Here is an 11,138-nt window from a genome sequence, read left to right as displayed (position 1 = left end):
GTTTCCTCATCTATAAAATGTGTCTAGAACACCTACCTCACACACCTACCTCATGCAGAATACATGCAAAGGGCCTGGCACATAGTAGGTGCTCTTCAATACATGTTCCTCATTTTTTTAAAATGTTTTTTAATTTATTTTTGAGAGAGAGAGTGAGAGCATGAGTGGGGGAGGAGCAGAGAGAAAGGGGAACAGAGGATCCAAAGCAGACTCCGTGCTGTCAGCATAGACCCTGAATATGGGGCTTGAACTCACAAACCATGAGGTCACGACCTGAGCTGAAGTCAGACACTTAACTGACTGAATCACACAGGCACCCCTTCATGTTCCTTGTTCTAAACCTGCTCTGAGGCACAACTCAAACTGGCACCAGAGTTGAGCCCTGGTGTCAACTCTCAGAGTTATCGCTTTCCCTCCCCCATATCCAGTCCCCAACTTTTCATGCAAATATGTGGCTGGAGGAAACAAGTTCCATCATCGTAATTGAGGAGTTGATTTCTCTGGGTGGTGTGAAGGATGGCCTAGCTCGAGACACCCACCCAAGGGGCAGACCACTGAAGAGGATTCTTTTCCACCCTCTCCTTTCCTACTCTGGATCTGACACCCCAGGACCATCCTACAGGTAGCCAGATGTGGACAGAACTGGCTACCTTCTCCTAAAAGTGGGGTGGGCAGGAGGGAAGAAGTGATGGGTGGCACCCAGGCCTTGCACCTGGAGTTAGTCCTAGGAGCTACCTCGGGGAAAACATTCAGTCCCATGAGGACTGTGGCTGGTTAGGATTCTCCTGGAACCCAGAGGACAGGACTCTTCTGTAGATTCTTCCAGTCCACCTGTGCTATTATCTGGGGTAAGAGCTACACTGCCATCCCCTTCCACGACGGGGGTTCCATGCTGGGATTACTGCGTACCGGTTATGCAGAGGCCTGCAAAGGTGGGCAGCCAAGGTCCTGCCTCTCCAGAAAGTACCAAAGAATAGATCAAATAGGTATGTAACAAGAAAATACCATCCAAGAATCTTCCCTCTGCCTAACCCAGTCACCCCAGAGCTCCTGCCCCCTCCTTCTGTGCCTGCTGTCCCCTCAGCCTAGGGGCCCTTCTACTAGCACTCCCAGCTCTGGAGCACCTCCCCAGGGCTCCTCTTAGGGCTCCAATTCTCTCCCGGGCTGAAGTTTATCTCAACCACCAAATACAACTCCCAGAGGTCAAGGCCAGTTCTTGCACCTGGTCCCCTGAACTTGCACAGTGCCCAGCACGTAGCAGGTACTTTGAGGCCAAATGGAGTTATGTGTGTGTGTGTGTGTGTGTGTGTGTGTGCACAGGTGCATAAAAGGAACAAATTCATTGTGCATCTATTAAGTGCCAGGCCAGTGCTAGGCTTCTTCAACTGGGGTGGGGACAGGGAGAACCCTATCTGTATTTTTATTTCCCCCATTGCAGGATGCTCTGCCGACAGGGCCCCTTACCTTCCCAGGCTCTTTCCCTTACCCACAGCTGCAGCTAAGAGCTTTAGGTTTGCAAAGGGTTTGCTTAGGTTTGCTTCACATCCAAGGCCTGGGCTGCCTTTTCCAGAAGACCCTCCTCTCAGACTCCATCCTGGGCTCTTTGGGGGCAAGATCCTTACTTCCTCCTGGAACATGGGAACCACCTGGGATGGAACAACCGCCCCCAGTGTTTCAAGAGTTCACTCGGGCTAATGGTTTCCTCCCTGTAGCAGCCTGGCAGTGGGGGCAGACAGGGACTCTATAGGGCTAAGGAGCTCCCCTGAGACCCCTGCACAACTATCGAGGTTGGTTTATTTTCAATCCATTCTACCCCCCAGCTGAGCTTTAAAAAGTGCAATTTGGGGGGGGCGCCTGGGTGGCTCAGTCGGTTAAGCATCCAGCTTCAGCTCAGGTTATGGTCTTGCAGTTCGTGGGTTTGAGCCTCGCATCGGGCTCTGTGTTGACAGCTTGGAGTCTGGAGCCTGCTTCGGATTCTGTGTCTCCCTCTCTCTCTACCCCTCCCCTGCTCTCACTGTCTCTAAAAAATAAATAAACGTTAAAAAAATTTTTTTTAAATAATAAAAAAAAAGTGCAATTTGGGGTTGGAGGCACAGCAGAGACTCATGATGTCACCTCTAGGAAGAACTTTTAGTTATTTTGCATTTGGTCTTTAAAACCACCCTGCATGTGGGTTTGTGGGGAGGGCAACTATTATCTCTAATGTACAGATAGGAACCCTGAGGCCCAAAGATTAAGGTCACTCAGCTGCCACACTGAGTATCTTCTGAATCCTAACTCAGGGCCGCTTTCCACCACCAAGGCAGGTCCAGGTGCCTGGCACTCAGGCTAGAGGAGGCAGGGCCTAGAGAGAGAGTTCTGGAGACACCTCTCCCCAGGGAACGAAGATCAGGAGACCCATGGCTCCACTTAATGGCTGCTGGCCCTGGGTGTTGAGGAAGCCCTGAAGCCATAGTCTCAAAAACAGAGACCGTGAACCCCCTTTGGGCTGCCATGTGATCGTAGCTGATATTGAGGTAACATGTAAATACTGCTTTTCTGTGCGCCAGATACCATTCAAGTACTTTCCAGAGATGGACTCATTTAATACTCACAAAACCCTAAGAGGCATTGAGATTATTCCCATTCTACAGATAAAAAGTTGGGGGGCACAGAAGGGTTAAGAAACTTGTCCAGGTTTACAGGACCTAGGAAGTAGCCAATAAACATTACTTTTTGTCAACTCTTTTTCAGACTGTTAGAAACAAGACTGGCACCTAAAGGTCTGCCCAGGACCTGAGATCAAGTGGCCAGAGTCTGTTTCATCATTGCTCTGCTTACAAAGGTACCGCTTTTGCTTGGTAGGTACAATCGTGGGTGGTTTGTTGGATTTTGTAAAAAACATAATTCCTCTTAATGTTTTATGTTGTTGGGATAAGAAGTATATTTTTATTCTTAAGTAACTTGGAGTCACTGGTGCTTTCCTTCAGCTGGGATTCCGCACAACGGTGGCCCAGAGAAGGGACAATAAGTAAGCAGCTGTAACTTCTAAGTGGTCTCGGGGTGGAAACGGCGATTCAGAGGCTTTTCTGGACAGGAGACCTGAGCATGCTGGTGACAGTGGCCACTGAGCAGAAGAGCGCGCACCTGAGGCTGGTGCTAGAGACCTCAGAGGAGGAAGTATGTGCTCCACGAATGGCCCCAGAACACAAAGCCAGAGAGAGGCCTGGCGTTTCAGGGGGACTCCCTTGACTCTTGAGACCTCTGGATGCAGCTAATTTTATACGGTTATCTCTAAACTGCAAAGACAAAACAAAACCACCTAGACGTGAGCTAGCAGTGCATGACGGTTCTCCCTCCGGCTCCTCTCTTCCGCCCCCTTCTCTGCCCCGCGGGGGCAGCAGCACAGAAGCTGGGCGTCCAGGGCTGAGGGAGGGAGAGCACGGCCGGGCCGTTCCCTGCCCCCACCCACCCACCCCCACTCGCTGCTGCCGGCTCTTGCAGGGCTCGGCCATCGCCGCCCTCTCTCCCCCGTAGGCTTCTAGGGTCGTGACCACTGCTGCGACTCTAGGCCTTGCACTGAGCCTCAAGCGCCCCCCACCCCGCACACCCTCCCCCTCGCCTTTCTCAAAAGTCTCTTTATTCAACTCTGCAGTGAGGAATTACCTGCTGTGCGGGTGACGGTTACACCAGTGATGTTCACAACAGATATTTCAGACCCTCTCCTCGTATCCAGTCCTCACCCCCACAGTGTCCTGTCAAAATGACCTCCACGAATGCCACCCTCCACTGGGGACGCCCAGAGCCTGGGAGATCCAAGAGCGGTGCATTTAAAGGAATTGGTAGGGCTTATAGTCTGGAAGCATGAATCCATCCTGGGAGGAGGGCCCGCAGGAACACGACAGACGGATGTGACGAGCACATTCCTCCAGATGTGGAGCCTCTGGATGCACCGGGGATCAATGTGACCCCCTCCTCCGCGCCAGCCGCGTGCGGCGCACGCCGGGGCGCACAAAACCCTTAAGGAGCTTCCAGGCTGCGGAGCTAAACCCTTCTTTCCCACAACAGCAACACCGAGGAGCAGCGAGGGGGGGATGACAGCTCCCGGCTCCTGCGTCAGAGGGTTTGAGCGCACGGAAACCACGCCCAGCGCTCTAAAGAACCAGTGAGGCCTGGAGGTTCGGGCATTTCGGGAGATGCTGGCCTGCGCTGCTCCCGGGATGCGGAAAGCCTGTGAGCCTTGGGAGAAACAGGAAGCGTTCACGTACAGGTCCGCCCTTGGCACTCTCGGCTTTTTCCAGGTCCAGAGAGCAATATGAAATGTATCCTGTTACGGTAACATACATGAGTCAGCTGAATCCTGTCGGGGCTTCTTCCCCAGGTGCCCAGATTTATGGTTGGGGTGGGGGCAGGGCCTGGAGCGCAAAGGATCCTGGACGTAGCAAGCCAGAAGAGAGGTTGGGGAGCTTCTGGCCAACTTCCTAACCACCCTGATTTCATAGACAAGGAAGGGCCTGGGTTGCAGAGCCGGGCTAGAACCCAGAAATCCAAAAGCCTGGAACTGCACCTTTCCCGCCAACCCTGCTCTCCTGTGGCACTAAGCTGTCTTCTGAGCAGCTTTTCTAAACCCTTTGCCAAAGGCCTAGAGGCTCAGGTGAAAGATACTTTGTTGAAACCTGGTTGTTCAGATGCTGGGAGGGATGATCCTGGCAAATGAGAGAAAAGTAAATGCTGCTTTCCAAAGCTTTTCCTGATGACCCTTATTGGAGTTACCGTTCCCTTTCCTTCCCTGAAACCCTCTGTTTCTCTGGATCTCCCCAAGTCGACTGTAAACATTAACATTCATCTATATCAATCCACCTTTTCTATGTAATGTCAGTGCTCTTTCCTCCTGCACAGTACACAGACTCCTAGGCAATTTTCCACTTCCCCATTCATGTCCTACCTGAACAGTGTGTGTTCAATTTGGATAAACAGTCACTCTAGAACAGAAGCCACAGACATCCAAGGACTGAGGTTGAAGAAGGTCTGAGTGCTAATGCCTAGGCCATCCCAGCTGGGACAAGGCCTTCTACAGCCAAGCAGGGGTGAGGATGGGGGTTGGGGCCAGATTAACAGGAACCGATTGAGATTGTTCTCTGGAGCAGAGCAGATAAAAAGACTTCCTATTCTCCCCACCTTACAATTAATATTCATGGTTGTATTATTGAGAGCTTACCATGGCATTTGGATTTCTCCTTTTAACTCTATGGATAAGAACTTCCAAACCCCCCAATTTAAAGATGAGAACACCAAGGCACAGAAAGGTTGAATGATGTTCTCAAAACCTCATGGTTGACAAGTGGTAAGGCCAGGAGGCCACCATTAACCACTATGTTCTACTGCCCCCTCCCCCTGAAAGTGATTCTGTGGTGGCCTCCCTGCCCTTGATGGGATGTTGAGGGGTCCTCTGAGCAGAGAGTCACAAAGGCTGCTCAGGCACGCGGAGTTCCAAGATGAGGGAACTTAATTCTTTTTTATGTCACCATCAGGACTCCAATAGTTCCATGACTATTCCTCTGAGCTGTGAGACATCCTTGCCCGGGCTCCACCCCTGGGTGCCCAGTGGGTCTCTGAGGCAACAAGTGAGCACGGAGAGGACCCGTGGGGAATGGGTTCAGCCTGACCCTGGCCCCAGTCCCGGTGCTGCCTGCTGGAGGATGGGTCGTAGAACCCTCACCAGAGAGCTGGTTATTCGAACAGACTGAAACAATAAGGCTGGAAACCAAGCCAAAATGCCAGGCTAAGAAGCCAGAAAAAATAGGAAAGGTGCCTCCCCTTATCAAGATCACAGAGGTCTTGTTCACTAAGCAGCTAGAACAAAAGGTTCCAATCAGAACTCAAAGTTGTTGTTGAAGGACACCATTTGGGAGGAAAATCAACACTGTGTGGCTGGTCCACTCCTTTCCCAGGACAGGGTCTCAGCAATCTTTCCTGCATCTGTGAATGGAGATTTCAGCAAACAGAAAGGCATGTCCGGCTTCCAGTTTCCTGACCCTGACGCAGTCCTCGTTGTCAACACCAGTGGCTTTCTACCTTCTGTGACATTTACTGGGCTATTCATTGTACTACTTTCTTAATCAAGGGAAAATGAAGTAAAAAATCTTGGGAAATGTAGGAAGCTCATTGCAGGAATACCTCAGAAAGGTGACTCAGTACTTCTTCATTTCACAAAGGGAACCAGAAGTTTCGCAAGAACGTTGTTGTTCCCTCTAACTAAGTGGATTGAACCAGGATTTCCTGACTCCTGAACTTTTTGCTGATGGCCCTGGGCTCAGTTACAAGATTCGTGATTGGCAGCAATAGCGCGCTCACCTTTTCAGAAACAGTTGAGTCTGGAATGGCTGAGTGACCTGATGTGCTTCTGCAGAGCATCCTAGACTAGTTCAGCCCTGGTGGTAGCCAGGGCGTTCTTCTGGAACACTGGGAAATGTTGAACTATGAGTCCAAGAAGCAACGTTGCCAACAGAAAATTTGCCTATGAATAAGACATGAAATCACATTCAAAAGCAGATGCTCCCCAAAAGCTTTCACTTACAGTATGCTCAATGGTTTCTGATTTTTTCATTAATGTCCATTTCCTCTTATAAATGTATTTTGCAAATGTATGTGGACATTTACTATAATTAGTCAAGAAACTGGAAGGATGGAGGTAAAAGTTTTTTGTTTTACTAGTTGCTTATTTTGCACAATTACTTAAGTTGTTTATTTTTTAAAAAATACTTTCCCAGAAGTCATGCCCTCCTTACCAATGCTATAATCTTCCTAATTTTGCACAAACTTCACATATAGTGTATTTTAGCCAGCAAGCATTCAGTTAACTTTAGAACATCCCAATTGACATCTCCCATCATGTCATGCACTCGCTGATGGCAACCACAGCATGATTAGGCCTGAGTTGACTGGAAGAGTTGAGAGAGTTCAAGACTTATCAGTGAGTCCCAGGAAGGTCCCAGAGCCTACGGACTGAACCGACACTGTCAAAACCACAGAGGCTCAGGACTGGGCAGCATTGGGGAAGGTTCTAGTGCTGGATTACTTTTTGTTAGCATGCATATGCACACACACACATTCATATGCATACACATATACACAATCATTTTGTTTCATAGTGGAACTTCTTCCTTACTGAGAGCCACTTTTCCAAAAAAGAGGATGTCAGTTGCTTCTTCTAGAAGCCATCCTAGCCTTCTGCTGACCCCAGAACTTCTCCGACTCAGCCAGTCCCTCTCTGGGCTGGGAGTCACAAGTATTGTTCCCAAAAGCTGCCTGGCACTACTTTTCTCAAGGATTGGAAGTTCTTGAGACTAAGAGCCATGATAGACTTTTTGAAATTCCCTATAACACTCAAAGAACTATATACTTTAAAAATAACCTAATGAACACTTGGGCTATTTCCATAATTTGACTTGGGCTGTAGATAATGCTGCGATAAACATCAGGGTTCATGTATCCCTTTGAATTAGTATTTTTCGGGTAAATACCCAGTAGTGCAATTACTGGATTATAGGGTCATTCTACTTTTTTAAAAAAATTTTTAATGTTTATTTATTTTTGAGAGAAACAGAGACAGAATGTGAGTGGGTTAGGGGCAGAGAGAGAGGGATTCACAGGCTCCGAGCTGTCAGCACAGAGCCCGACGCAGGGCTCGAACTCACAAGCTGCAAGATCATGACCTGAGCCAAAGTTGGACGCTCAACCAATTGAGCCACCCAGGCACCCCCCCCCTTTTTTTTTTAATGTTTACATTCTACTTTTAATTTTTAGAGGAATCTCCATACTGTTTTCCAGAATGGCTACACCAGTTTGCATTCCCACCAACAGTGCAAGAGGGTTCCCCTTTCTCCACATCCTCACCAACACCTGTTGTTTCTTGTGTTGTTGAGTTTAGCCATTGTGACAAGTGTGAGGTGATATCTCATTGTGGTTTTGATTTGCATTTCCCTGATGATGCGTGATGTTGAGCATCTTTTCATGTGTCTATTGGGCATTTGTATGTCTTCTTTGGAGAAATGTCTGTTCATGTCTTCTGCCTATTTTTTAATTGGATTATTTATTTTTGGGGTGTAGAGTTTGATAAGTTCTCTGTAGATTTTGGATACTAACCCTTTATCAGATTTGTCATTTGTAAATATTTTCTCCCATTCTGTAGGTTGCCTTTAGTTTTGTTGATTGTTTCCTTCACTGTGCAGAAGCTTATTATTTTGATGAGGTCCCAATAGTTTATTTTTGCTTTTTGTCCTTTGCAGTAGGAGACATGTCTAGAAAGAAGTTGCTATGGCTGATGTCAAAGAAGTTACTGCCTGTGCTCTCTTCTAGGATTTTTATGGTTTCAGGTCTCACATTTAGGTCTTTAATCCATTAAAAAATTTTTTTTAATTTATTTAATTTTTTAATAATCTCTACATGACCTTGAATTCATGACCCTGATGTGAAGAGTAGCATGTTCCACCAACTGAGCCAGCTAGGCACCCCATTTTGAATTTAGTTTTGTGTATAGTGTAAGAAAGTGGTCTAGTTTCATTCTTTAGCATGTTGCAAAATGTTGGTTTTCCCATCACCATTTGTTGAAGAGATGTTTGTTTCCGTTGGATATTCTTTCTCTCTTTGTTGAAGATTAATTGACCACATAGTTGTGGGTTCATTTTCTGGGTTTTCTATTCTATTCCATTGATCTCTTTGTTTTTGCACCGGTACCATATTGTCTTGATGACTACAGCTTTGTAATATAACTTGAATTCCAGAATTGTGATGCCTCCAGTTTTGCTCTTCCTTTTCAAGGTTGCTTTGACTATTTGGGTTCTTCTGTGGTTCCATACAAATTTAAGTTTGTTTGTTCTAACTCTGTGAAAAATACTATTGGTATTTTGATAGGGATTGCATTAAGTGAATGGATAAAGAAGACGTGGTAGATATACATACGATGGTATATTCCTCAGCCGTAAAAAAGAATTAAATCTTACCATTGGATTGAGCTACAGAGTATTATGCTAAGCAAAATAAGTCAGAGAAAGACGAATACCATATGATTTCACTCATATGTGGAATTTAAGAAATAAAACAGATGCGCAAAGGGGGAGAAAAGAGAGAGAAAGGCAAACCAAGAAACGGACTCTTAATTACAGAGAACAAATTGATGGTTACCAGAGGGGAGGTGGGTGAGAGTATGGGTTAAATAGGTGATGGGGATTAAGGATTGTACTTATTGTGATGAGCAATGGATGGAAGTATGGAAGTGTGGAGTCACTCTTTTGTACACTTGAAACTAATATTAGGCTGTGTGTTAACTAACTGCAATTTAAATCAAAACTTAAAAAAAAAGGAACCTAATGAACAGCACTTTCTATAATTTTTAAATGTTTTTTATTAATCTATTTTTGAGAGAGAGAGCACAAGCAGGGAAGGGGCAGAGAGAGAGAGAGAGACAGAATCCAAAGCAGGCTCTGGGCTCCAAGCTTTTGGCACAGAGCCCAACACAGGGCTCGAACTCACGAACTGTGAGATCATGACCTGAGCTGAGGTCAGACGCTTAATCAACTGAGCCATCCAGGTGCCCCATTTTCTATAATTTTAAAGTGGCTTTTAGTACTGGTTTGAGAGAGAGAGAGAGCATGAGTGGGGGACAGGGACATAGAGAGAGAGGGAGAGAGAGAAGATCTTAGGCTCCACGCTCATTGTGAAGCCTGACATGGGGCTCTATCCCATGACCCTGGGATCATGACCTGAGCCAAAATCAAGAATCAGATGCTAAACCAACAGAGCCACGCAGGCACCCCAGTATTTTACTTTCTCACTTAACATACTACAGTATATACTGCATGTACATTTCCATGTATTTCAGCCATCTGTTACTGTTTAACAAACTACCCCAAATTTAGTGGCTTAAAACTACCTTTATTATTTTTCATCATCCTGTGGGTTGGTTGGGAGATTCTTCTGCTCCACATGGTGTTACTCATGTGGCTGCATTCAGCTGGGGGCTCAACTGGGCACCTCTGTTCTTCTCCATGAGCTGTCTCATTCTCCCAGGCATCTCCACACTCCCACTGGCTAGCCAGGACTTCCTTAAAGCATGCAGCTGGATTCTAAGAGGGAGTATGCCAAGCAGACAAACCTAAAACACAAGCGCTTATCAAGGCTGTTCATGTATTATGCCTCCTTAAAGTCCCATTGGCCAAAGCCAGACACATGGCCAAGGCCAGGGATGATGTGGGAGGGACTACACAAGGACAAGGATTCCAGGAAGCTTGCTTCCTGGGAGGGCACAGTCTACCACAGTGTAGCAGTCTGCCGCAACATCCTTCTTTTCCAGAGGACCGCGAATAGTTATGGATTTGATGATGTCAGGTCCAATCACTTGTGAGCAAACCTGATGTCGGGATTGTGATTTTGCAAGGACAGTGTTAGAATTGTGTCTCCAGGCCAGTGCTGAAGTGAGAATTACTTACTGGTGAATGAGCCTGGCTGTCTGTGCAGCACCTGTCAAAGTTTAGATGGCATCCACTCACCTTGACTACTGGGTAGTTCTCCTAAAGTGTGGGATGGGGGCAGTGGGATTCAACACTTTCTCCTTGTGGAAAAAAAGAAAGGGCGTCATGTGAGAGATCAAACTAGTGATGGTTGAGGGCACTTGGGTGGCACAGTAGGTTGAGCATCAACCCTTGATTTCTGCTCAGGTCATGATCTCATGGTCTGTGAGATGGAACCCTGTGGAGCCTTCTAGGGTTTCTCTCTCTCCTCTCTTTCTGCCCCACCCCCACTTCTGCTCCCACTGTCTCTCAAGAAGAACCCAAGACCCAGAAAATGACTACTAGTGATGGTTGAAAAGATGCAAGAATAAGCAAGAGACACACAAGGAGTCTCTGTGAAGACACGGTCCAGCAGGTGAGCAGATGGATGTTTCCTTATGTACGTATTTGGAGATTAACAAAGTTCTTGAAACATATCCATTGCAAATGTCAGGCAGCTGCTGTATTAATGTAATAAATCTTTTGCTGATATTAATAGAATTTAAATTTAAAGGGAAAACAATTCATTCAGGGGCACCCTTCCCAACTCCAGATCCCCTTTCTGAATACCTTTCAAGAAAGGGACAGACAGCCAGGGGCCACCCCTGCCCA

At 46.9% G+C, this 11,138-nt stretch overlaps 1 long non-coding RNA gene across 1 annotated transcript; it reads right to left on the bottom strand.

The window, feature by feature from the left end:
* Positions 1-3,613: 3,613 nt before the first annotated feature.
* On the bottom strand, positions 3,614-10,103 carry LOC147580009 (uncharacterized). The gene is made up of 3 exons (XR_015252425.1): positions 9,911-10,103; positions 6,334-6,496; positions 3,614-4,306 (listed from the first exon to the last, which is right to left on the bottom strand). It is a non-coding gene; the product is annotated as an uncharacterized LOC147580009 (long non-coding RNA).
* Positions 10,104-11,138: the final 1,035 nt, after the last annotated feature.

Source organism: Puma concolor, chromosome B3 (genome assembly GCF_028749965.1).
Source record: "Puma concolor isolate L17-30 chromosome B3, mPumCon1.1.hap2, whole genome shotgun sequence".
Taxonomy (NCBI): domain Eukaryota; kingdom Metazoa; phylum Chordata; class Mammalia; order Carnivora; family Felidae; genus Puma; species Puma concolor.
The sequence above is the reverse complement of the archived record's forward strand: the minus strand, read 5'-3'. Positions and strand labels throughout refer to the sequence as shown.